This window comes from Bubalus kerabau, chromosome 13 (assembly GCF_029407905.1).
Source record: "Bubalus kerabau isolate K-KA32 ecotype Philippines breed swamp buffalo chromosome 13, PCC_UOA_SB_1v2, whole genome shotgun sequence".
Classification (NCBI taxonomy): Eukaryota; Metazoa; Chordata; class Mammalia; order Artiodactyla; family Bovidae; genus Bubalus; species Bubalus kerabau.
The window spans coordinates 22,836,946-22,864,221 of NC_073636.1; the positions used below are offsets into that span (position 1 = coordinate 22,836,946).

The following is a 27,276-nucleotide window of genomic DNA, read 5'->3' on the forward strand; positions in this document are numbered from 1 at the left end:
AAAAAAGAAAAAAATCCCATCAACTTCAAGGTCATTTTCCCAGCCCCTCCCCTAGTAAGCCCAATCTGCTTTCCCAGAAAACTTTTAATGATAGGAAGCTTCCCTAACTCGTAAAACTGGAAATTACACAGGAGGCTCTGAAAGAGTGACAGTAAAAAGTCTGTAAAGCCAAGTCTTTAGAATTTCTCTTTTATAGGCTTAGCAGGGGCATTACAGGGAAGAGGGTGATGGATTGCTCTTCTCAAAAAAGCCCCCGAGGTTTTTGTTTCTTTAATGACTTATGCAATGGAGGGTGTCTTATGGGTAAGTCATCATTCCCATGTTTTCACAAAATCTACTTCTGTATTGGCAGGTTCTTCTAGGTTTTCTAGACCCTTCATTCATTCCTCCAGTTCAACAAAGGTGTATTTTTTTTTTTTTTTAATACCAGTCATTGTGATAAGCACCAGGAATGAAAAACAGTTAAAGGACAAAATTCCTGACCTCAAGGTGCTCACAGTCTAAAAACAATAAAACAGATAAAATATCCAAACATCCTCAGTACCAGTGACACACTGTAAGAGCCCTTTAAAAGGATTGCTTTTTCTTTTTAGTATTTATGAATTTACTTTTGGCTGCATCAGGCCTTAGTTGCAGCACTCAGGATCTTTCCATGCAGCATGTGGGCTCTGCAGTTTTGTAACATGAGGGTTCTCTAGTTGCCCTGCAGCATGTAGGATCTTAGTTCCCTGACCAGAGATTGAACCCACGTCCCCTGCCTTGGGAGGTGAATTCTCTTAACCACCGGACCACCAGGAAAGTCCTGGAGGGATTGCTTTCTAAGGCAACCTCACTCCAGAGATGGAAAATCTCCACAGTTGACCCAGAGTTGGGTGTTCAAGGATAAGAAGTTTGCTGGACAGTTGAGAAGGGAAAGGACATTCCAGACAGAGGGAAGACGGCATTCAGATGACCTGAGGAGGTGCCCATGCTCTCAGGAATCAGCAAGCCAGTCACCCCAGTGGGAGGAGAGAGTAAACAGGGAAAGAGGAGGCAAGGAGAAATATTGGGGGAGCGGGGGGCGGGGTTGACTCCTGGAGACCTGGAAGGGGCAGCAAGCTAGGGAATTCAAGAAGTCGAGAGATCTGAGTAAATGCAGCCAGCAGCTGGACCTGGACAAAAAAAAATGATGACTATAAGCAATTCAGAAAGTCAGAGTCAAAAGCCCAAGATCTTTGACCAGCAGGGACATACCCAGTAATGTAGTGGAAAAGCTTCAGTGCCCATCCCCACTGTCATCTCCCTTTGTCCTCCCCCGAAGGCCAAGCACGCAATCCAAGAGTGAAGAAGGGATGAGCTTGCTGTGCAAGCAAGGCTTCAAGCCAAGTCTTACAGAGCACTTTTCAGCCAAATTACTTGTCCAAAGCGCCTCTCTATAGAATTTTAGAGCAACCACTGAGAACCTGCAGGACAAAAGGAGAAAAAGCTGTGGATTCCACCACCAAAGGCTGAGTAATGATCGATAATAATTACAGCCAATATTCCCAGGTGGCGCAGTGATAAAGAATCCGCCTGCCAATGCAGAAGATGTGGGTTCAGCCCTTGGGTCAGGAAGAGCCCCTGGAGAAGGAAATGGCAATCCACTCCAGTATTCTTGCCTGGGAAATCCCATGGACAGAGGAGCCTGGCGGGCTATAGTCCATGGGGTCACAGAGTCAGACATGACCGAACACAGCACATCATAGCCAATATTGACTGAGGACTTTCTTAAGCACAGTATTCCACACTTTCTCTGCATTATGCCCTTAAATCTTTACACAATTCTGTAAGGAACCCTGTGTGGGCTGTCACTTATACTGTAGCACTGTTTATTTGTTGTTAAAAAGATTTCTTCAACATGAAAATTAACCACTACTAAAATTTAGAAGCTTTTTACATGCATGTTACTTTTCAATGTTCCTGATTCAAAGATAAAATGCCTAGTTATTGTATTTCTCCTCATTGAAGAAAGTAGCTTCTCAACACTAAACCATATTTTTAAATATTTAAATTCTACAAAGTTATAAGATCCATATTCATGTTTCTCTTCAAATCCAATGAATCCTTTGTCTTTTACAAAGTTACAGGAAATACTGTCAAATCTAGCAACCTTTTTTTTTTAATAAAAAAACAAGTTATTGAAACAAATAAGCATTCATACCAAAGGCAAAACGTGTAACTATTTTACAACAAATTATCAAATTGTATAGACTTCAATTTTCTCTTCACTAACTTGGAGCTAATTACTAGTTTTTATGAGTTGAGATAGAATAATTTGACTCGTATAACTTTACAGATAATTTTGTAATCACTGTTCTTATCGGAGAACTAAAGTGTAATAACTTATATGTTTACTTCAGGGAAGAGTATCTTTTCCAAAATCTCACAAGACCATTCTAGGAGCCAGCAGCAACCCTGGGAGTGAAACCAGGAATGGAAACTGTGTGTATTTTTTGAAGCCTCTCCTGAGATCTGCCGCTGCACAATTCAGTTATATGAGAAATACCTTTTTTTTTTTTGCATCATATACTTTGGTTTTCAATTTTCATTTTAAATTGCTGGCTACCAAAATGATCCTAACAGAGCAAAATGGTCAGACCTGCAAGATCCAATTCAGGAAAATCAGATAAGAAGCTAATGACACAGTTTAAGAAAAAGAACGAGGTTTGTCCCATGAGGCACCACAATGGAGTTGAACTCAACAGGTGGTCAACAGTCAGACTGGCTCAGTAGGACCTGAGTAGACAAATGGGACCTCGGTGAAGAAGGAGAGGGCATAATCTAAGCTGAGTCCCATTTCTAAGTGCTCTTTACTGTTGTTCAGCCACTAAGTTACGTCGACTCTTGCAACTCCGTGGTTTGTAGCCTACCAGATTCCTCTGTCCATGGGATTTCCCAGGCAAGAATACTGGAGGAGGTTGCCATTTCCTTCTCCAGGGGATCTTCTGGACGCAGGGATCAAACCCACATCTCCTGCCTTAGCAGGCAGGTTCCTCCTGAGCAACCAGGAAGCACCCTTTAGAATCTCATAAATTATTAACTGATAAAATTAGAAATGCCCTATGCCTGGCTCACTCTCTTCACCCCCCTCAGGGTTATTGTCAAATTACTCCAACAGTCTCTCAAGAAGTGTCAGGTTGATACAGCCATCCTTATGAGACTGAGATCCTCAAATTTTTTGGAGAGACATCACTCAGCAAGATTAAACCACAAGGAAGAAAAGCAGATGATGACAAATGAGGAAATACACCTGGCTCAATTTGAGTGACAGCCATAAAATTACCCTACTTAGGAGGCTTTTTTTAAAAAACATAAATCTCCAAGTTGTCAGGGTGATACTTAGCATAAAAATCACAACATATCCAAATATACAACATATTCTAGTAATTAAATCAACTATCTGTCACCAGAAAGGACTTTTACTCTCTGAATTTATTCCACCCATGAACCTGCCAGGCCACTTCAAACGTGAGACAGGTTTCAATGACTAGCTAAACACTGGATGTCAGCCATTTAATTGCATAACTAATTCCCAGAGTTGAAAAACAGACCCATCTTCACTGCTTTTATATTGTGTGACCACACACCTCCCTCCCACTATCCTTGGAGTTAAAATAAACATGTTATTATTCTATTAGCACTAAGTAAATCAATATTACCAAAATATGCTATAACAAAATGAAAATATTGGTGCGATTTGATATCAAGTATAACGATTCTGGTAAGGATGTTAAAATTTCTTTCACAAGGGCTATATTTTGTGTCATACAGCCAAATTTTAAGTAATCAATTGAAATTATACCTATACAAACCTTCTAAAGAGTTTGCCTGGGGATTTCCCTGGAAGTCCAGTGGTTAAGACTCTGAGATTTCACTTCAGGGGGTGCAGGTTTGATCCCTGGTCCAAAAAAAAAAAAAAAAAAAGAGTGTTTCATTGCCTTTGTTTTGACACTACTGCTGCTGGCAATAGCTCTTCATTTTTGGATCTGAAAACTCCGTTGGCTTCAAAGACTGTTCGGCTTCTGTCCTGCACCAGGACTCTTCTTAACAACTGATTTGAAAAAAAAAAATTTTTTCTCAAACCATTCATCAGTGTCACTTGGACCCAGTCTCAGAAGTGAGCATACTATGAGTAATATAACGGACATTCTTTAGAAAGCTCAGGATCTTGTTCTAATTTTTTTCATTAGAATCCTATTCTTCTTTAATACATGCCTCAGCTCCACTACTAAGGAAATGTACAACAGCATGTTCCATAAAGTGCAATTTTCTAGGACGTTATTTCATTTTCTCACATTTGCAGTTAGCAGTTATGGTGGATCTTGTACTTACCAACTAAAAGCATGATGAGGCTACATTGGCATAGATTTCACTAAAAATAATGACATATTGAATTTTGATCTTCAACTTGTGAAAAATGATTATTTCTCTTCTGGTGAATTTTATCAAATGGTTTTCTACAACCGTGGCGCCCAGCCCTGGCTGTGCATCAGAATCCCTGCGAGGTTGTTTAAACATACAGATGCCCAAGGCCCTGCTGCCAGAAATTCTGAATCTGCAGCTAGCACTTGTATATTTAAGAGCTCCACAGGTAATTGTGATGGGCAGCCAGCACTGAGAACTGCTGTTCTGCAATATGTCTAAAAGCTTTTCTTCTTAGGGAATGGAGGATAAAAGTGAAGTAATGCCTAAGTTTTGAAAGCAGCAATTCAATATTGACTTATATTTTTATGTAATGACTCAGATGGAGCAGGGGCTGTGTAAGTAAAATACAGATAACAGGGGGTCCAGCCTTGGGCTACTGCGGAGTCCTACATCCTGGTTATCACATACTTTGCTGATCTCCTCTAAACATAAGCCTCTCCCATGTTACACAGCTGTCTGCTGCTTGGATGTCCCCACGTCCTTCAGCTTGTTGAGATGTCCTTCTTCTCTGAGAGCTTAATAAAACTGACTTAAAACCATTTCTTTGAGACCTCTCTGGTGGTCCAGTGGTTAAGAGTCTATCTTCCAATGCAGGGGGTGCAGGTTTCAACCCTGGAGGGGGAACTAAGATCTCACATGCCTCACAGCCAAAAACCCAAAACATAAAACAGAGGTAATTTAATTTGCAACAAATTAAATTAAGACTTTTTAAATAGTCTTTATAAAAAAAAAATCTTTAAAAAAATTTCCTTTTCTTGAACAGGGAAAAACTCAGACTCCTTTCCCAGATCTTTGAGATTTACTGGGAGAGGGAACAGGAGTGGTAGAACCTCGCGTATTTCCTAGACTCTTTGGTCTTCACATCCACTCAGGTTGCTATCACAAAAGTACCATAGACTGGGTGACTTAACAACAAACATTTATTTCTCAGTTCTGGAAGCTGAGAAGTCCAAGATCAAGTCTCTCATAGATTCAGCATCTTGTGAGAACCCACTTTCTTGTTCATAAACATCTATCTTCTCACTGTGTCCTCACATAGAGGAAGGCACAAGGGAGCTCTCTGGGATCTGTTCCATAAGGGCACTAATCCCATTCAGAAGGGCTCCACCCTCTTGACCTAATCACCTCCCAAAGCCCCCACCTCCAAACCCCATCACATTGGGGATTAGGCATCAATCTACGAATTTAGGGTGCATGTGTGTATTCTAAGTTGCTTCAGTTGTGTCTGACTCTCTGCGACCCTTATGGACCATATGTAGCCCACCAGACTCCTCTGTCCATGGGATTCTCCAGGCAAGAATACTGGAGTAGGTTGATGTGCCCTCCTCCAGGGGATCTTCCTGACCTGGGGATCGAACTTGATGTTCAATTGAGTTGTTGGTCTCCTGCATTGGCAGGCGGGTTCTTTACCACTGCCACCATCTGGGAAGCCCAGGGGGCAGGCGGGGGTGGGGGCTGGGGGGACAGGGACTCAAATATTCAGTCCACAGCAGTTCCCAAGCTTCTCCTTCCTCCAGACTCCCCTCTCTGCTTCATGTTTTTGCATCTAGGCATGCTGTCCCTTTTCTGTGCCACCCACTCCACTCACTATAGCTTTGACACCAATATTCTTCCCCACAGCACCACCAAAAGTTATATTTTACTATTGATGGCTTAGAAAACTTTCTTTCAACTTCACAAATTTCTTTTGGTAACGTCAGGTAAAATTTTAGGACTGTCGTCAAAGTTGAGAAAAGAACCTCAGTCAGATTTTTTTTTTTTTCACATAGATTCAAAAGAATATTCTACAGAGAAGCTTGTAGTTTCGTGTATTTCCAACTTGCTCCTCTATTGACATTTTTCTAGCACCTTTCACTGTCCTCCAGCGTCCTCTCATGAGTCAACATCTATCCCTGCATCTACAATCAACAATGCTGGCTCAGACTTCCCTGGCAGTCTAGGGGTTGAGGATCTGCCTGCCAATGCAGAGGACATGGGTTCACTCCCTGGTTTGGGAAGATCTCACATGCCTCGGAGCAACTAAGCCCAAGTACCACAACTATTGAGCCTGTACTCTAGAGCCCAGGAACCACAAGTCATGAGCTCACATGCCACAGTTATTGAAGTCTGCACGCCTAGGGCCTGTGCTCTGCAACAAGAGAGGCCACCGAATAACAAGCCTGTGCACCTCAACTAGAGAGTAGCCCCAACTTGCTGCAACTAGAGAAAGCCCGTGTGCAGCAACAAAGACCCAGTGCAGCCAAAAATAATTAATTAATTAATTTTAAAAAACACTGCTGGCAACCAGAGAAAGCCTGTGAAGTTCATAGAGAATAACACCCGTGCTAAGTACCTCATAAAGTTGTTTCACTTTCTGTAATGTAAGGACTAAATGTGAATAAATATGAACAGCACTTTATAAATGGTTTGTGTGTGCGTGTGTGTGTGTGTGTTAGCTGTTCAGTCGTGTCCAACTCTTTTCGACCCCATGGACTGTAGCTTGCCAGGCTCCTCTGTCTATGGAATTCTCCAGACAACAGTACTGGAGTGGGTTGCCGTTCCCTTCTCCAGGGGATCTTCCCGACCCAGGGATCAAACCCGGGTCTCCTGCATTGCAGGCAGATTCTTTACCATCTGAGCTACCAGAGAAGCCCCTTATAAATAGTAGCCAATTTTTCTGTGTTTATAATGGTATCATATAACTGGAGGCACTTTTGTCACTGCTATTATTTTTTACAAGGTAAAAAGGATGCCCTGAGACCCTTATCAATCCACCCACATTCTAGAAACACATATAACACACAACTGGCAATAAATTTGGACAGAATAGTTGATTCACCTTTGTTTCAGTTTCTAAAGCATATATTAAAATATATACTTTACTTGATATATATATACTTGAATATATATATACTTGAAAATGTTTTCTTTAATAAGTAATGGTATCATTGGTGAATGTATACATAGGGCAGTTTACCTTGCTTCCAAAGAATTTCTGCGCGGAAAACTCCCTACAAATGAGGAACAGCACGTTAGGATCAGTAGGTTTGGCAAGGCATTTATTGGAAGCATATTTGCATATTCATCTTAAAAATTAACACTGCCGAATTGGAAGTAAGATTCTTGGGAATCAAATGGAAGATTTGAAGATTCCTGAATAAAGTCATGACTGTAGATCTTTTTAAAAAATCTGCCCTGATTAACATGCCGCTTGTTCTCTCACAGGAAAGATTCTCGAAGAAGAATGCTACTGTGCTGTTCCCCCATTACCAACAAATTGTGTCTCTCTCCAGAGACATTCTCTGTACAGTCATTAGTCAGGCCCAGATGGCCAACAGCTCCCACATCAGAACTTCAGAAATCCTGAGCTAAGTATTTTCCCAGAGGATCCACAGTCATCTATATAAGTTAGTGTAAAAAGGACTGAGAAATTGCTTTTATAAAAAAAAGTTCTCCAACTTGTGGACTGAAACCCCGTGGGTGTTTATCTGGGGAGAAGAATTTCTCACTTCATTTCTCTTTTAGCCTAAGAGTGGTCAGTAGATAATTTTCTATTTTTGCAGAACTGCAGCAAATGCCTTATTACTCCCTTTGTAATTGAAACAGAAGAGTGGTGCTGAATGGTAAAGAATAAAAGGAGAAAATTACATCCGTATTTTCTATACTAATAATGGCTTTCCAACAGGTCTGAACACAACCTGTTTCCATATGGGGAAAAGAGAGTAACCCAGCAAAAATACAGAGACCCCTCCTAAAGAATGGTTATTGTTCTTTCGGACTGCCCAGTGTTTGAACCTCCTCCCCGAGTGTGACAGCCTGAAAACTCCGCTGACTGCCTGACATTCGCCTTTCTATGCTCCCTTGGAGCTAGCGTCCTGACAGGTAAACTGGCTTCCCTCCCAGTGGCTGACCCAGAGCACAAGAAGCAGGAAGTGTGCAGCCTGCTCCTTCTGCAGTGTCAGCAGCTTTGTTTCTGAAATAAGCCCATTGGTCCAAGGAACCTATCAAGTCTGATTCCCTCTGATAAGGATCTGAAGACAAGAAGTTTATTTGGGCTGCCATCTCCCAAAGTTTGACAAAAGAAGAAAGCCAAAGAGCCAGCAAACCCTGGTGAACAGGTTACCTTTGTGAGCCCCAGAGGTACAGTCGTGCTGGGACCTTTAGGAGACAGAGCAGAAGAAGCCTTAGCATTCCACTGCTGGAGGGTTTATTCTCACTATGGACTGAACATATGTGCCCCTCAAAATTCTTACATTGGAGCCCTAATGCCCAATAGGACAGTATTTGGAGTGAGGAGGTAATTAGGGCTAAATGAGGTCATTGGGGTGGGGTTCCGAGTGAAGAGAATTAGTTTCCTTGTAAGAAGAGACATCTGCAGTCTTATCTGTTTATCTTTGCTTTATTTCCCTTGCCTAAGGAAACATATCCAGAAAGATATTGCTGAGACTGATGTCAAACAGCAAGTTGTCTATGTTGTCTCCTATTAGGGTTTCAGGTCTTCCATTCAAGTCTTTAATCCATTTTGAGTTAAGTTTTGGGTATGGTGTGAGATAGTGGTCCAGTTTTCCCAACACCATCTATTGAAGAGATTGTCCTTTCCCCATGGATGTTCTTGGCTCCTTTGTTGTAAATTAATTGTCTATATATGCATGGGTTTATTAATCAATATATCAGTATATAATCTTTTCAAAATCTGAGAATCCTTTGGACTGCAAGGAGATCAAATCAGTCAATCCTAAAGGAAATCAATCCTGAATACTTATTGGAAGGACTGATACTGAAGCTGAAGCTCCAATACTTTGGCCCCCTGATTCAAAGAGCCAACTTACTGGGAAAGACTCTGATGCTGGGAAAGATTGAGGGCAAGAGGAGAGGGGGCGGCAGAGGATGAGATGGTTGGATAGCATCAGTGACTCAATGGACATGAATCTGAGCAAACTCTGTGAGATACTGAAGGACAGGGAAGCCTGGCATGCTGCTGTCCATGGGGTTGCAAAGAATCAGACACAATTTAGTGACTGAACAACAGCAACTATATCAATCGATGCTATATTGAAGTGGTACAACAAAGATGATTTTTATTTTCACCTTATATTTAGACATATTTATGATTATTCCTTACTAAGCATTAATTACTTACTTATTTTTATATAATAACACTACCTGCTCTAACTCAAAAAATATTATAATATAAAAAAGCTTGTCACTAAAAACTCCATAAACATCCAGTTAAGGAAAATTTTCATAGCAGAAATAACAACCTTCAGAACAATATAACATATAATTTAACAATGCACTACTAGGGCTGCTATGATTAATAATAGTAGGCACAAAATAATGCTAAGATTATGCATAAACAATTAGCCATCAAGTGTGAATCAATATGGGAATTCATTCAGTACTAAACGTACAAACTTAAGATTGTCTTCAGCATCAGCTGCAACAAGATGTCCTGGAATAAAACCAATTACAAGAGATCAAAAGGTACTGGCCAATAAAACAGACACAGGATTATGTAAAAATATTAAAGCGGTAGATATTACTGATAGCATAATTACTCCTAGCAGGAACACTTTTAAAATCTAAGGAGACAGAATTAACAAGTAGCTATGGCAGCAGAATTAAAGCAAATGTGTAAATCGAACACTACTAAATTAAATGCTGTTGTCCTGGCAACTCTAATGCTTTAATAAATAAGTCACTCAACATCTTACAGATCTTGGGATTTTTCATGTGCTAGCGAAAATTCAGAAGCTATTTTTTCCATGTACTTGACATATGGCCAAAAGACTTCTATCTCCAAAATAAGTTACAGTCATGGAGTTAGCTCCCCCAGGGCCTGAGAGGTCACCAGAGAGGTAGAACTATGGGTTGCTCCCTGCTATTCCTTATTCCCTCTGCCATCCTGACAAAGCCAGAGTTGGTTTGGGTAATGGACTTGCATACCCAGCCTGTGCTGGATGTCCCCTCCAGGTCTTCTCCACTGCACTTTGACCTGGGAGCCTGACCTGCATGGATTACGTCATGGGCACCCTTGTTCTTGGGCTTCCAGTCGGGTTTGGATAATGAGGAGCCTCTACAGAAGATCGGGGGGCAGGATAAGAGCAAGGTCAAGATATTGTTCCCTCTGGCCTCCTCCTTGCAGACTAGCTAAGATCATAGGACTGGAAACAAAGCCCTCTGACCACAGCCTATCTGTTCCTATGGTACATTTGTCTCTTTGCACGCTAAGTCAATTCAGTCATGTCTGACTCTTTGCAACCCCATGGACTGTAGCCCACCAAGCTCACCTGTCCATGAGATTCTCTAGGCAAGAATACTGGAGTGGGTTGCCATGCCTTCCTCCAGGGGATCTTCCCCACTCAGGGATCAAATCTGCATCTCATGTCTCCTGCATCAGCAGGCGTGTTCTTTACCACTAGCGCCACCAGGGAAGCCCACATTTGTCTCTAGGTTCTGGAAACCTTTCACCAACACAACCCACCTTCTGGCCGAGGGGTGCCAAGGACCTGCTCTTACTAGCTTCAGGATACTGTACCATATGGTTTCCTTACACCCACTCCCATTTTTGTAAGCAGTCACTTTATTAAACTCTCCTCAAATTACTGTTTCCTGCCAGGACCTTGACTCATCACATGCCTGGGGGAAGTTGGCCCCAGCCCCAGCTCCTGGAATGGTTTGTTTAAGCCATCAGCAAAGTCCATTCCACTGATTAAAGGAGGGACCCAAGATGTGTGATCCAATGAGAGCAAGTCTCATGATTCCTACTTGGAACTTGAGGCCTGAAGCAGCATCTCTTACAACAGGCAATATTGATTTAGTTGACCCCAAGGAACCCAACATCTCAGTGGCTTAAGACAAGTTTATTTCCTGTTCATATTATAGTACAATGCAGGAGGAGAAGTGGGGGACAAGAGGATGAGACAGTCGGATAGCATCACTAATTCAACGGACGTGAGTTTGAGCAAACTCTGGGAGATAATGAAGACAGGGAAGCCTGGCATGCTGCAGTCCGTGGGTTCACAAGGAGTCAGACACAACTTAGCAACTGAACAATAACAAACAATGCAGATCAGCACAAGGTGGGGAGGGTCTCCTCTACAAAGTCATCAGGGGCTCAGGTTGCTTTCACCTGCTGTCTCCATTATTCCTTAGGGCCCCTTGTTCTGCTGCAGACATGCAGGGAAAAGCGGGAGTGTGGACTCAGACCTGAAAGTCACATACGAGACTCCGACTCACATTCCATTGGCCAGAACTCAGTCAATGGCCCCCACCTAACAGCGGGGGGCTGGGAAGTGTAGTCTAGCTATGTGACAGGATGAAAACAAAAGTCTGGTGAACCACCTGCCAGCCTCTCCTTCCCTCTTCCAGTAAGGGGTAGCTGTATCAGTTATGACTGCATCTGGCAGCATGTGGCTGAAACTGAACTACCATGACTTAACCAAATATGGGCTTTGTTTTTATATAACAAGGAATCTAGGGGTAGGCAATTAAGAGCTGCTCAAGGAGCCAGACTTCTCCTTATTTCTCTGCAATCCTTAAACAACTTTTATCCTCCTGGTTGCAAGATGGCTTTAGGTAATTCTGTCCAAAGTCCAGGCAAGAGGAAGGGGGAAGACAAAGTTCAGCGGATGAAAGGACTGTGTCTGACACGTGTGGTCCCTTTCTTCAAAAGCTCTTCTGGAAGCCCCCTCTAGCAGACTACCTCTTTTGTGGTCATGCTACCTTCCAGGAAGCCTGGGATAATGGTGCCAGGTAAAATATATGGGACATTCCATTCAACTCAAACTTCAGGCAAACCACAAGCCCTGCTTTGTGTAAGTATGGATGACTCATGCTGGGCATCCTGGTTTTGTTTGTTTGGGGTGGATTTAGTAAGTCTAACCTGTGAAGATGTGTATTTTTTTAATCTTTATTTATTCGGCTGTGCCAGGTCTTAGTTGCAGTGCGTGGGATCCAGTTTCCTGACCAGGGATGGAACCTGGGCTCCCTGCATTGGGAGTGAGACGTCTTAGCCACTGGACCACCAGGAAAGTCCCTGAAGATGTGTATTTTTTTAAGGGCCATATTGCAATTTTGAAAAAAGTCCAGGTTCTGTTGATAAGGAAGAGGAAGAAATGGACACTGGGCAAGCAACCAGAAATCTATACCTTCAGTAACCATGTGACCCAATACTTGGCAGTAACACAAAAGCAGAGGTGTATTGGGTGTGGCTTTCAGGAAAGTTTTGTCTTTCCCTTGGTATAAGTGGGCAGACTTGACTTTCCTGAACCATGGACATAAGTGTTATCAGCTTAGCAGCCGTGTTGAGACCATGAGGTAGCAGACACGAAGACTGAGGCCGGGGGAGCAGAACGATGGAAAGAATTTGGGTCTGGAAGGGATGGTTGCGCTGCTGCACCAACCTGGTGGCCGTCTCTGCCCCCCGAGACTTAAGACCAATGATATACTACCATCTAAACCGTCGCTACTACACGGTTCATTCTTTGCGTCTCTCTCCCTCTCCTACTCCTTCCCTCTGTTTCTTTCCTTTTCTTTAGCAGAGCATATTCCCAGCTGATACATCTCTCCTTCCCCAATCATGGATGTGGAGCCGAGAGCTCCTATGCCTCTTTATCAGAACAAGAAAAATACCCTGAGAATTACACCAACACCCAAAAGAGAGTTCAGATGATGGAATTTGCCCCAAACAAAGCCAGAACCACCAGGATGAACTGATCCTAAGGCCCACCATTTCTCTAGTTACGAGAGCCAACAAATAAATGTCCTTATTGTTTAAGATCATCTGTGTTGGGCTCTCTGTTCCTTGGAGGGAGAACATCCTAACTGATAAGACCAGATTCTTCAGCATAATACATACACTTGGATTTGACAACATTTATCTCATTACACCAAGGCACAGAAATAAAATTAACATGAGGTCATATAATGTGGCAGGCATTTTTAAATAGGAATACGCAGTTTTTCAGAAGTTCAAAGTGAAAATCATACAATTAAATGTCTTTGTCAAACATGTTTTTCCCCTATTACTCTATGTGTTTTGTAAGGCCTGTAAACAGATTAAAATTTTTAGTATTAATTATTCCCACTGGTTCTGTAGTCATGCACTGAAGGGTCGAATTTTTAAGTTTCAATAATTGGACTCTGGAGACTCACAGAGAGGAAGAACATACGTTAACATGTCATATTCTATTCTCAACATGTGAGTGTCATTATCTCCCAACTCAATAATGCTTATAAATGTACAAGCTATGTATGAGCTACTGAAAGTCTTTAAAATCCTACAGCTTGACATTTATAGCTATCCTCGCCAGCAGGAGCTCATTGCAGCTGGGTTGCACTTACTGTTTCAAGTTTGCCCTCTAGGTTCTTTGGAAACACTGTAAAATATTGTGGCAGAAAAGCCAAAACCATGACCCACATCCTCCTTTGGGTTTTCTGTGACTGTCACTGTTTGTAACACATTGAGTGGGAAGAAAGGCCACAAGAGGAAGTAGATGAGGGATTAAGTCTCAAGGCTACATCTTCACCAAGTGATTTGGTCATTCTTATCAAAGTCATGTAGGGAGGGAAAATCCGGGAATGGAAAAACACAGTGAAAATAGTTATCTCACTGAGTGGACTGATGCATGCAGTCAAAACCCCTTGACCCCCAACTGACCTAAACTGGCTCCTTTTTATTATTATTACTAACTGGAGTATAATTGCATTACAATGTTGTGTTAGTTTCTGCTGTACAACAATCTGTTTTATCTACCTGGCTGCGCCAGATCTTTGTTGTGGCACATTTGATCTTCGACTTGCATTTCAGCATGTGGGATCTTTATTTGTGGCAAGCAAACTCTTCGTCACAATATTTGGGATCTAGTTAACAGACTAAGGATCAAACCGGGGCCCCCTACATTGGGAGCATGGAGTCTTAGCCCCTGGACCACTAGGGAAGTCCCTGCTGCTGCTGCTGCTGCTAAGTCGCTTCAGTCATGTCCGACTCTGTGCGACCCCATAGACGGCAGCCCACCAGGCTCCCCTGTCCCTGGGATTCTCCAGGCAAGAACCCTGGAGTGGGTTGCCATTTCCCTCTCCAATGCATAAAAGTGAAAAGTGAGAGTGAAGTCGTTCGGTCATGTCTGACTCTTAGCGACCCCACGGTCTTCAGCCTACCAGGCTCCTCCATCCATGGGATTCTCCAGGCAAGAGTACTGGAGTGGGTTGCCATTAGACTGGCTCTATTAACATTCTTGCCTCCCTAATAAGGAAAACCAACTAGCTGTGGTCTCCACTTACATAGCAACACCAAACCCAATTACAGCAACTTCAGAAACCTATTGGAGTCCAGGTAAAATTTTGTTGTGTCAAAAGTTCCCTATGTCAACTCAGTTGGCCATTACCAAGAGAGATCTTTTTGCTATAGAGGGATCCTCCAGCTAACAGTTATTACAAGGATGGAAACTGATTTTTGGTATGGCTTCATTCATCCCTCAAGGTAGCTGGGGAAATAGAATTTCTTAGTGATGCTTGGGTCAGAAGTCTTTCAGAAATAACCCACCAAGTTAGCATCAAGTGTACTTGCTCTTATATAAGGTTATCCAATATAACCTAATAAATACATTTCAGGGTTAAAATTACCTAATAAATACATTTTAGGGTTAAAATTACTCAATTCTGTCTCATTCTCGCTTCCTCTCCACCCACCGTATATATTACGCTATATATCTATTGCTATTATTATATATATATTACTGTACATTTTATGTAAATACACAGTATTAAATACACACTTCCCTCGTAGCTCAGCAGTAAAGGATTCACCTGCCAATACAGGAGACACGGGTTCAATCCCAGGGTCTGGAAGACTCCTTGGAGAAGGAAATGGCAACCCATTCCAGTATTCTTGCCTGGGAAATCCCATGGACAGAGGAACCTGGCAGGCTACAGTCTATGAGGTTGCAAAGATTCGGACTTGACTTAGTGACTAAACAACAACAATTATATACACAGTACATATAGTATTATTTCTGTATACCTGAAAAATAATACCATATATGTGCTCTCTGTATAACACTATATATTTTACGTGTATCATACAGAGAAACTACTGAATATATTATTATATATTAATACAATATGTACATACCAATATAACAACTTGTAGATTTACATATACCTGTAAACAAAATTTTGTAATCTTTTAGAAAATTCATTGAATAAACTGAAGTACAAGTATCTCCCAAATAGAGCGATCCTTGCCCCAGAGTTCCTTACAAAGATTTCCAACACCCAACACATTTTTGCACACAGCTCCAACCTTCTACTCATCCTCAGAGTTATCAGAGGAAGGAATTAAAGGTAGATAATGGTTAAAGGACAGAATGAATGAAGTATCACCATCATTTCTCAAGATTTTGTGACACTTCCCACTTTCTACTTCTGTTCCTTTGGAGTAAATTAAGGAAGCTTTGGTAAAGGGGATAAAATTCCAGAGTGACCCAGGACAATCTTCAGATTTTCATTTCTGTGTCTCCCCTCCTTTCCTAAGGGCTTTCCAATGGCCTTGTGGCTACTGACCTTCCACTGGCTTCTCACATTTTATTCTAGTTTTGAAATAGTTGCCATTTTCATCCTTCAGAATAGCTGGCTTGACTACATTTCTCACTCTTTTAGCTGCTGTGTCAATACTTCAAAACATTCAGTCAGTTAACTCAATTCAGTCAAAAATTGTCACAATGTTTACATTGTGTTGACACAGCCCATGGCATTGGAGGAAATACAGCTCATTAAGTTCTTGGTGATTCTTTGTGGAGCAGAGCTACACACTGTAACAGAGCTACAAATGTAACCAGACCACCATGACAAAAGGCAGGAAATGATTTACTATTGGGGTGTCAGCAACATGCCAGGCACCATGTTAGAATTCATCCACATCTTAGCTCATTTAACCGAACAATAATCCAAGCCCTTCATGCTGACTATCATCCACAGTTGGACTGAAAATGATGGTCTATTGTGGAGTTCCTCTTTACACCCTAATATTCAACGAACGCAGGAAAAAAATATGGTTTTTTTCTTGAAGTATGGTTTCATGGTTTCATTTTCTTGAAGTATATTTTGTTTTGTTGCAAACTGATATGGCTCTTTTAGGATGCAGAGGGCTCAGCCTCCAAGTAGCCGGCACCCAGAGAAAGTGGATTTTAGAGAACTGGACACACATGCAGAGGTGGTGCTGGTGGAGGAAGGGGAGAGTGGAGGATGGGGAGGCTGGAGAAGGCATGTGCTCACACCTAAAGACAGTGTCTGTGAAATGCATACTCAGGACAACCCATCTGAATACCTACTGTGTGCAGACACAAGTCTAAGGGAGTTTAAGGAAACAGAAGGAGACACTAATGAGTAGTGAGTAGCTCAGGAGTGTTAAGGAGCCATTTAGGGAGGGCTCTAAGGACCTTACAATGAGAATGTCCTGAAGCGCAGTGTCAGGGCAGAAGAAGGCCTGGGGCGGCCCGAAGAGCAGAGAGTAAATAAGGAAATCTCTAAAAACAGTCCAAAAGAAGCTGTTTATATAAAAATGGAGTTTATATTTTAAATGAACTATTCTATCTTTATTAGAAACACTTCTGTCTTTAAAAGCACTAGAGAAATATCCACACCTTATATACCTGCTTGTCCTCTCTGTTCTGTGCCCAGAGGGAGTCCAGCCCCGGGCTGGTACTGGCCTGAGCTGCTCTCATCACTTGTGAAAGAAAGGAAGGGGGAATCCTTAAAAGTCACCCATCCACCTCTCCTGGACTTTCATAAAAATCTTGATGTGGCAAGGGAATTGTCTCAGGTGGAATAGATTTGCCCCACAATTATAAAACTTGGCAGATTCGTGTCTTGAATGACAATCATAGAGACAGATAATTAGATCCTAATTTCTGCTCCGATGTTCTGCAGTTCTCAATAACTAATTGGTAATTTACTTGTGAATTTCTCTCTGCTTGTATCTCACATTCACACACCAAAAAGTCAAAGTCAAAGGCAATTTCTTCCTATCTTATGTTTTTCTCAAATTAAAAAATTTGTATCTCGCACACAGTTTTAAAAGGTATGAAATAAAGCATTCTTTGAAGTTTCCAAAGAGTTATTAAGATGCTAGTAAGCCTTTATGGATTTATTCTAAGGGAAAAAAGAGGGAGGGGGGCTGAGAGGAAGGAAGAAAAATGACTCCATAGTAAAATCTCTCTCTCTCTCTCTGTCTCACACACAGACACACAAATACAAATGGGATTGTGCGTGCCATGGGCAAAGGGGTCTTCGAATGCTTCTTTTTCTTACTGCTAATACATTCTATTTACAGAAAGATCAGAAACTATTCTTAAAAGGGAAAAAAGTAAGAGTCACTTCTAATTCAGTCTCCCAGAATTAACCATTGTTGGTATTTTTAGGTTGACCCTTGGCATTAAATTCTTTGAGGAGAACATCCTGTGTTCTTTAAAAAAAAAAAAAAAACTAATAATAGTAAATTAAAGGAGGGATCCAGCTGCCTCCCTGGACCCCTTACCTGCCCGTGAGTGGCAATTTAGTGTGATACCCACACCTACCCCCAGTTCGCCTCACCTGATCCTACCCTAAAACCTCTAACCCTATGAACAGACATCAGCTGCCACTTGGCCAAAGTCCTGATGCCCAAAATGGGAAGAAGGTCAGATCTAAATAATTAAAATGAAGTTTTGGTTTCTCTGTTCATTCACATTCACATAAAATTTTGCTAGATCTGTACAAATCAAGAAATGTGTACATTATGCCATTTACACCAACATAGATGGACCTAGACATTATCATACTAGGTGAGGTAAATCAGAAAAATAAAAATACCTTATGATATAGCTTATATGTGGAATCTAAAATCTGACACAAACGAACTTATCTAAGAAACAGAAACAGGCTCACAGACACAGAGAACAGACTTGCCAAGGGGGAGAGCAGGGGAGGGATGGACTGGGAGTTTGGGATTAGCAGACGCAAACTGTTATATATAGAATGGATAAACAAGGTTCTATTGTATAGCACAGGGAACTATATTCAATATCTTTTGATAAACCATAATGGAAAAGAATATGAAAAAGATATATATAAATAATTGAATCACTTTGCTGTACAGCAGAAATTAATGCAGCACTTCAAATCAATTATATGTCAATATAATAAACATTTTTAAAAGAATGCATATATTAGCTTATATAATATTATACATCAACTATATTTCAATTAAATACATACATACATATGTGCATGCTCAGTTGCTAAGTTGTGTCCAACGCTTTGTGACCCCATAGACTGAAGCCCACCAGGCTGCTCTGTCCATGGGATTTCCCAAGCAAGAATACTGGAGTGGGTTGCCATTTCCTTCTCCAGGGGATCTCCTCCCGATCCAAGGACGGAACTTGCATCTTCTGCATTGACAGGCAGGTTCTTTACTGCTGAGCCATTAGGGAAGGAAATACACATATATATAAATGTTAAAAGAATGTATACATTAAATTGTCTTATTATAGCCATTTTGTGGTGTTTGTGAAATTCACTTCAGAAGACTTTCTGGAGCAACTGCTTCTGGAAAAGAATGTCCATGCAATTTAAGGGACAGAACTTAATTTTTATGGGGCCTGAAATCTATATAATTTAGAGAGGTGATTTCTTTAAGAAAAAGAATATCATAAATGCAAAATGTAGCATAAAAACAAATATTTATTTAGAATGAGACAAGAATTCCCAGCCAATAACAGATATTTAAAACTAGACAAATACCACAAATATAACAAAATACAGAAAAATCGGTGTAATCTGTCCAAGACCTGGCTGACCCACCACTACAATATTTATCCACAGACCAGTTTCCAACTTTACTTGCTTCTCCTTTGCTCCCTGCCTCCTGGAAACACCAGGACCAGAGGACAGGTTTCTATCACAACTTGGTCTCTGGCCCCACAGCTTCATTTCACAATATCAGGCCAGTTGGCACAGTAGGCATGTTACCAAGTCCAAGCTTTTACTCTGCTCACCACAGAAGGCCAGTGAATCTGAGAGATGAGATGTTGAGGCAAGGAATATTACTTTATTCGGAAAACCAGCTGACTAAGATGGGAGACTAATGTCTCAAAATAACCATCTTACCAGGGTCTGGATACCAGGTTCTTTTATACATCAGAGATGATGGGGAGGTGAGGAAACAAAGTAAAAAGGCCATTAACCTTGAAAATATCTCCAAGAATGGCAAGCCTCAGAAACAGGGGGATGTGTTAATTTTTTCCTTCCTGTCATCTACAAGTGGACAGGGTTCTGAACAAAAGCACTCTAGTTTATAGGTCAAGCAGAGTGGCAGGATTCTCTGAGGCAGGCTATTATGTATGATTATAATAACAAAAGCAATGAAAAGCAAGTCAAATAAACAGTTTCAACAAGGAGTCAGAATTGACTTCTCCCTACAACAGGTGGGAGGGTATTTTACACTCATTGCTTCACTAGACAGCTGGCAACTGTTAGTCTATAGCCTAACTTTGAACCACATAAATATAACCCACTATGTATGCTAAGTCGCCTCAGTCATGTCCAACCTTTTGCAACCCTATGGACCAGGTTCCTCTGTCCATGGGATTCTCCAGACAAGAATACTGGATGGAGTGGGTTGCCGGGCCCTCCTCCAGAGATCTTCCTGACCCAGGGATCGAACCTGCATCACTCATGTCTCCTGCAGTGGCAGGCGAGTTCTTTACCACTAGCACCACCTGGGAAGCCCCCCTAAATGTATCCCCAACTCAACTTCCTTTAGCCAGATCTGCAAAAGGCCTATGGCCACTTCCAAGACCACTCAACTTGAGGGGAAGTATGACAAGAAGTCAGAAGAGACACAATGGTCCCAACCAACTGCAATGGAAATATCTTACTTTTGCTAATTTCACTAAAACAACTACCATTGGAACACAGTGCCTCTGGGAAGGGAATCACACCCTGGGGAGCCCTGTTTAAGCCTCATTAGCTTCTGGATAAATCCACTTCCACTCCATGATGTATTCACACTTTTGATGAGCACTTTTGTCCAGCATCCCAGAAGCTGGCATCCCCAGAGAAGCTGAAACTGGTGAGGGGGTGGTCACCAAATCAGGTGATATACACACAATGGACTTGAGGGGCCCTGGAGAGAAGTTCTACAGCATTCTCCCAAGTGGAGAGGTGAGAGCCAGCCATAGTTCAAGGCAGAAAAAACAAACCAAACATGAGCCCCAGAGAAAAGTCACCAGGAACACCCTCCAAATTACAGCATGGATTTGCAAAGGAGCTGCTCTTCACAAGGGGTAACTCTATACAGTTCACTCATTGAGGAGCAGCAGCTGTTTATTTATTTAAGGGTGGTGAGCAGCTCTCCCAGATACCGCCAGGGAGGCCAGCAAGTTCTAAATACAAATCGTCTTCTAATAATTTGAAACCCTTAATCTTGATAGGATCCTCTGTTGGAAAAATGTAGCACTGGGGACTCTCACAACTCCAGCCTCTGTGAGTTATTGGTTTTATAATTCTAGATAAGGTACTTAGCTGCTCTGAACCTCAGTTTCCTCACGCATAAAATGGATTTAATACTACTCACCCTAGGATTGTTGAGGCTTCATGATAGATGTGACAATTATTCCACAAATGAAAATTTCAACCAATAGTAGCCATTATTATTAAGCTGTCTTTCCCATTTATTTTGCCAAGTTTGGTGACCTTGCCTGGTACACAAATATAAGTGCTTGCTTGTTAAATAGAGATTAAAATCAAATGTAGGCCATTGCAGAGTATTGAGTAGAGTTCCCTGTGCTATAGAGTAGGTACCTTTTAGTTATCTATTTTATATGTGTGGTCAGTCACTCAGTCATGGCTGACTCTTTGCAACCCTATTGACTTAGCCTACCTGGCTTCTCTGTCCATTCAGTTTTCCAGGCAAGAACACTGGAGTGGGTTGCCATTTCCAACTCCAGGGGATCTTCCCAACCCAGGCACTGAACCTGCGTCCCTTGCATCTCCTGCATTGGCAGGCGGGTTCTTTATCACTGTGCCATCTGGGAAGCCCATCTATTTGATATATATTAGTGTGTATATGTCAATCCCAATTTACCCCTGCCACCCTTCCCCTCCAAAAGTTCTAGTCTTTAAGTCAGTCCTGGTTACTTTGGAATTTATAGAGCCTTCAGTTATAAATATATACATAAACTTTGTTACTTGTAACTAATACCTCCTCTTCTCACTCCACTCCCACCCTCCCCAGATACACACCCTCAACTCACATCTTTAAAAAGGTTTTATTTTAACAAATCAAAGACTGATCAATATATAATCTGACCATATACTCTCAATTTTCCTGACAACAGGAAGCAGAGCCCCCCTACCCCACCCATGAAGCCATGACTTTTTCTCAAAGAGGAAAAAAAATTCAACTCATTGTTTTAGACCACTAAGATGTGAGACTGTTTGTTATCACAGATTAATCTAACCTGACCTGACTCTTACAAGTTCCATATAAGATAATATAATAAAATTTGTTGTGGATCACAACAAACTGTGGAAAATTCTTAAAGAGATGGGAATACCAGACCACCTGACCTGTCTCCTGAGAAATATGTATGCAGGTCAAGAAGCAACAGTTAGAACTGGACATGGAACAACAGACTAGTTCCAAATCGGGAAAGGAGTACATCAAGGCTGTATATTGTCACCCTGTTTATTTAACTTATATGCAGAGTACATCATGCAAAATGCCGGGCTGGATGAAGCATAAGCTGGAATCAAGATTGCCAGGAAAAATATCCTCAGATATGCAGACGACACCACCCTTTTGGCAGAAAGTGAGGAGGAACTAAAGAGCCTCTTGATGAAAGTGAAAGAGGAGAGTGAAAAAGTTGGCTTAAAACTCAACATTCAAAAAACTAAGATCATGGTATCCAGTCCCATCACTCCATGGCACATAGATGGAGAAACAATGGAAACAGTGAGAGACTTTATTTTCTTGGGCTCCAAAATTACTGCAGATGTTGACTGCAGCCATGAAATTTTAAAATGCTTGCTCCTTGGAAGAAAAGCTATGACCAACCTAGACAGCATATTAAAAAGTAGAGACATTACTTGGTCAACAAAGGTCCATCTAGTCAAAGCTGTGGTTTTTCCAATAGTCATGTATGGATGGGAGAGTTGGACTATAAAGAAAGCTGAGTGCCTAAGAATTGATGCTTTTGAACTGTGGTGTTGGAGAAGACTCTTGAGAGTCCCTTGGACTGCAAGGAGATCCAACCAGTCCATCCTAAAGAAGATCAGTCCTGAATATTCATTGGAAGGACTGATGCTGAAGCTGAAACTCCAATACTTTGGCCACCTGATGGGAAGAATTGAGTCATTGGAAAAGACCCTGATGCTGGGAAAAACAGAAGGCGGGAGAAAGGGATGACAGAGGATGAGATGGTTGGAAGGTATCACCAACTCGATGGACATGAGTTTGAGCAAGCTCCAGGAGTTGATGGTGGACAGGGAGGCCTGGTGTGCTGTGGTCCATGAGGTCACAAAGAGTCAGACACAACTGAATGACTGAACTGAATAAAATTTCACCAATTTTAAATATGTTTAAAAAAATAAATAAACTGGAATGTGTTAGTAATTCCTCTGAATTACAGAGATTTTAAGAAAAAGGTGTTACATCTAACAACAATCTGCTGTGATATTCCCACACCAAAACCATCCATTACACCATACCCTGGACCTCTCTCAGCCATCCTATCACTGGAGAGTAAGTGATGTTATTTTAAGTGGTTTTGCTCCCAGTTGTTTCCTTTCTAATATGTGTCTATAAAGTAAGTAGGAGGGGATATATCTAAATGGAGAATGGTATGGACAAAAGCAGATGGACCTAGCTTTCGGTCACATCTCTATAACACACCAGCTGGTAACCCTGAGCATGTCATGCCCCTCCATGCATTAAAAAAAGAAAGAAAGAAATAAGGATAATACCTGCCAGCACAGAAGCTGGTCGGTGGTAAACCTGGCTGGTACACAGTAAAACTCAGATGGTGGCCTGACATTGTCAGAAATTGTCCAGAGCAGAAGCCTTCCTTTTTACACTTAACTCCCTTCACGTTGTTCTGCCTGGGTGGCAAGCCTGCAAATGGAGTTGGCAGACAACATGTTTCAAAATGAATCAACTCTTCTTCTTCCTCCAGTTCATGGTTCATCAGCTAATTCCATCTCTTGGGGTGGAGATCCCTGCTGTGGCATTTTTAGATGCACACATTCAATTTCTTTTTTAAATTGGAATTTTGATAGCCCATAAAAATAATTCAGATATACCTGTGAGAGTCTCACTCGAGTTTCCCCCGTGGGAAGCAGTGTTGGGAGATTATAAAGAACTGGGGTTTGGGAATGAGTCAGGGCAGGGGTTGAATCTCAGTTCTGCCTCTGACTACGACCTCCAGCAAGTACATAATTCTCTAATTCTCAATTTCATTATCTCTATAAGGGGTAATAATACCTGTCCTAGAGCATGGTTATAAAAGTGAGCTGAGCATGCATGCTGAATACAGCGCATTACCTGGGACACAGTAACTGCTCACTTAAAAAAAAGACCAAAAAATAAAGTTTCCTAGCATGCTGTGTTTCTGAGTTTTTGACATTGCTTATTAAAATTTAAGTTCCTGTCAAGAGAGTGGTGGTTTCAAGATTGAACATGTCAACAGTCTCACTGTTCCTTCTTGTATTGAGAGGACTCACTTCAACACCACTTGGATCTTAAATGTAAGATAGTCCACAAATTGGAAACCACTAGTCACTAGTGTGTTACAAAATGAAAACAAACTCCGTGCAAGTTGATTTCTTCTTAATCACTCAATAAAACTGAAAACTATAACAATCCTGTTTTGTGTTTCAGTCCAAAAGCAGCAGCATCCTTGGAAGAAAGGAAAATCAGTTGGTTCACTGTAACAAACTGCTGAAAACAGGAAGACTCAAGCTCATTTCCTTACTTTTATGAAGAACTCGCTCTGTGGCAGGCACTTCCAGGGGACACAGTGATGAGTAAGACAAAGTAGCTGCCTTCGTGGAACTCATATTCTAATGGAGGAAATAAGCAAATACATAAATAATAAAATATACTATTTATAATAGAGATTATTTGCTTTTGGGGGGAGGGGACTACATTGTTCGACATGTGGGGATCTCAGTTCCTTGACCAGGGATAGAAACCATGTTCCCTGCAGTGGAAGTTCTGGAAAGCCAGGAAACTCCCTAGAAGTATTTGCTTTAAAGAAAAATAAGAGAGGATAAGAAGATAGATGTTGGGGGAGGCAGCATTTTTAGTCATGGGAGAAGATGCAATTAGCTCAGTGATGCAAACGAGCAAGCTAGTGATGACCTGGAGAAAGAGCCTCCCTGGAAGAGGCAGCAAAAGCCTTGAGGCAAAACGAAGTTGCCAAGTTCAAGGTAAAAAAGCCAACCAATGTGACCAGCAGAAGTGAGTAAGAAGAAGAATGGTAGGAAATGAGGTTAGAGAGCAAAGCAGCAACCAGATCTTGTAGGTCTCTAACCCATGCTGCAAACCTGGATTTGATGTTAGGTGCCCTAGGAAGACTACAGAGTTTTGAGCAGGAGAGTAACTTACAGTTTTAAACAATCACTTCAGTTTCTATATGAAAATGGGCCACTAAAGAGCCAGAGTGGAGGCAGGAGACCTATTAGGAAATTGCAATAGCTGAGGGGAGAGGTGATTACAGCTGAGATTGAAACAGTGGTGGTATTGGAAGCAAAAAGTGATCATGTTTAGAGTGTATATATATATATTTAATTTTACTTTTGGCTGTGCTGGGCCTTTGTTGCCGGCATGGGCTTTTTCTTGTTGCAGTGAGTGGGCTTTAGTCTCAGTAGTTGTGACGCTAGGGATTAGCTGTCCCACAGCATGTAGAATCTTCCCGAACTAGGGATTGAACCGTGCATTGGCAGAATTCTCAACCACTGGACCACAAGGGTTATATTTTGAAAACAGTACTTGCTAAACAACAGAATGTGGGATATGAAGGAAAAACAGGAACAAAAGGCAAGTCCTAGATTTCTGTCCTTAGCAACTGTGTGAGATGGGGCACCATTTGCTGAGAACACTGGAGGGCAAGTAGGTTTAGCTGAGAAAGTCCATAATCCTATTAGATATTAGTTTGAAATGCTTATTTGACATCCAAGAGGTGCTGAGTAGGCGGCAGGATATATAAATCTGAAGCTCAGGGAAGGAGTCTGGGTTGGAAACTTGAAATTCGCCAATAATTATGAGTCACTAAGCCATGGGACTAGAAAAGGTCAAACCAGTTTTAATGGATTCAGAGAAGCCAGCTGAACCCACAGGCACCCTCCTCCATGACCTGTGATTCAGCAGCACTCTCCCTTAATGCTTTAGAACTCTTGAGAGTCATCACTTTATTCGGAGGGAAGAGCCATGGAACAGCTGGCTTCGTCCAGAAGAGGCCAAAACGGCTTGACTGAGGTATAACCAACACCCAAGGCCTCTTGCACAGAGAGAAAGGAGCAGATCTACAGAGATCAAAGAACAGGGGCCTTGAAAAGGTCACACAAATACATCCAGAGGTCAGAACAACCGGAAGCATGGTTTTCAGAACTCAGCAATTGTTCTCCAAAAAATGAATGTGAGGTGGCATTCATCATTCGAGGCAGTAGATCAACTAGCATCTCTGAACTAAGAACAGCAAATAAAAACATGTGGAGTCACTAGAATTCTTAAAGATTCCCAGCTGTTAAAAAATAAAATGTTTACCTTGTTCGCACCTATAATTAGGGGTCAAGGCTGCACCAAGGCAGAAAAGGCATTTTACTACAACATGTACTGATTTATGACACGCCTACCTCATCTGAGATGGGAAGATCATTCATGCTTCCTGAAATATAGGTCATCAGTCAAATCTCTCAGAACATATTACAACATGGAAAAGAAATGACTTTTTTTTTTTAAATGATATATTGCACTGTCTCAAAGCCCTTTATGGTACAGAAGGGTTCAAGGCCACTGGCTTTGACATGCATGGCCCCAGAGTTTTTATTTGTATGATAAAGTAGAAGTTGTTCCTCTCCAAATCGATTTTCTCTTCACCTGTACAAGATTAGCGTTCAGTAATTCTTTCTACAGGTGTTTTGTATCAAATCAATTCCCAACGCCACTCACAGTCACCTAACAGAAAAGTTAGCATGGTTAGCAGCTGGGGGCAATAGCTGGAAATACCAAAAAAAAAAAGACTACACCAGATGTTTAACAACAGAAGTTTCCACTGTTGTTGCTTCCTGATGTTTTGTTGTTCTGGTGCTATTTACCTCAGTTTAGTCACTCAGTCGTGTCCAACTCTCTGTAACCCCATGGACTGCAGCACACTAGGCTTCCCTGTCCATCACCAACTCCCAGAGCTTGCTCAAACTCATGTCCATCGAGTCGGTGATGCCATCCAACCATCTCATCCTCTGTCATCTCCTTCTCCTCCTGCCTTCAATCAGTTACTGACATAAAATGTTTATTAATAACAAAAAAATAATCGCCTATCAAATTAAGTATAAACTTCAATCTGATATATTTGGGGCCACAAAATGAACCCAAACTCTTTCCAGTCTCATAAGCACTGCACCTCCTTCTAAACTCCACTAACAATGATAACAACCACAGCAACAATAACAATAGCTGACACTTTTCAAACATTTACCATAAATCAAGAGCAGTTCCAAGAGTTTCACATATCTTAAAGAATTTAATCCTCACCTCTTTATAGACAGAAGACTAGGGCTCAGAGAGGTTAGTGACTAACCAGCCCAAGGTCACAC

General features: G+C 41.5%; 1 long non-coding RNA gene across 1 annotated transcript; it reads right to left on the reverse strand.

Annotated features, from left to right (window-relative positions):
• Positions 1 to 303: 303 nt before the first annotated feature.
• LOC129626220 (uncharacterized) lies at positions 304 to 27,276 on the reverse strand. Its single transcript, XR_008701838.1, has 4 exons — positions 27,215 to 27,276; positions 3,831 to 3,916; positions 1,234 to 1,442; positions 304 to 1,151 (listed from the first exon to the last, which is right to left on the reverse strand). It is a non-coding gene; the product is annotated as an uncharacterized LOC129626220 (long non-coding RNA).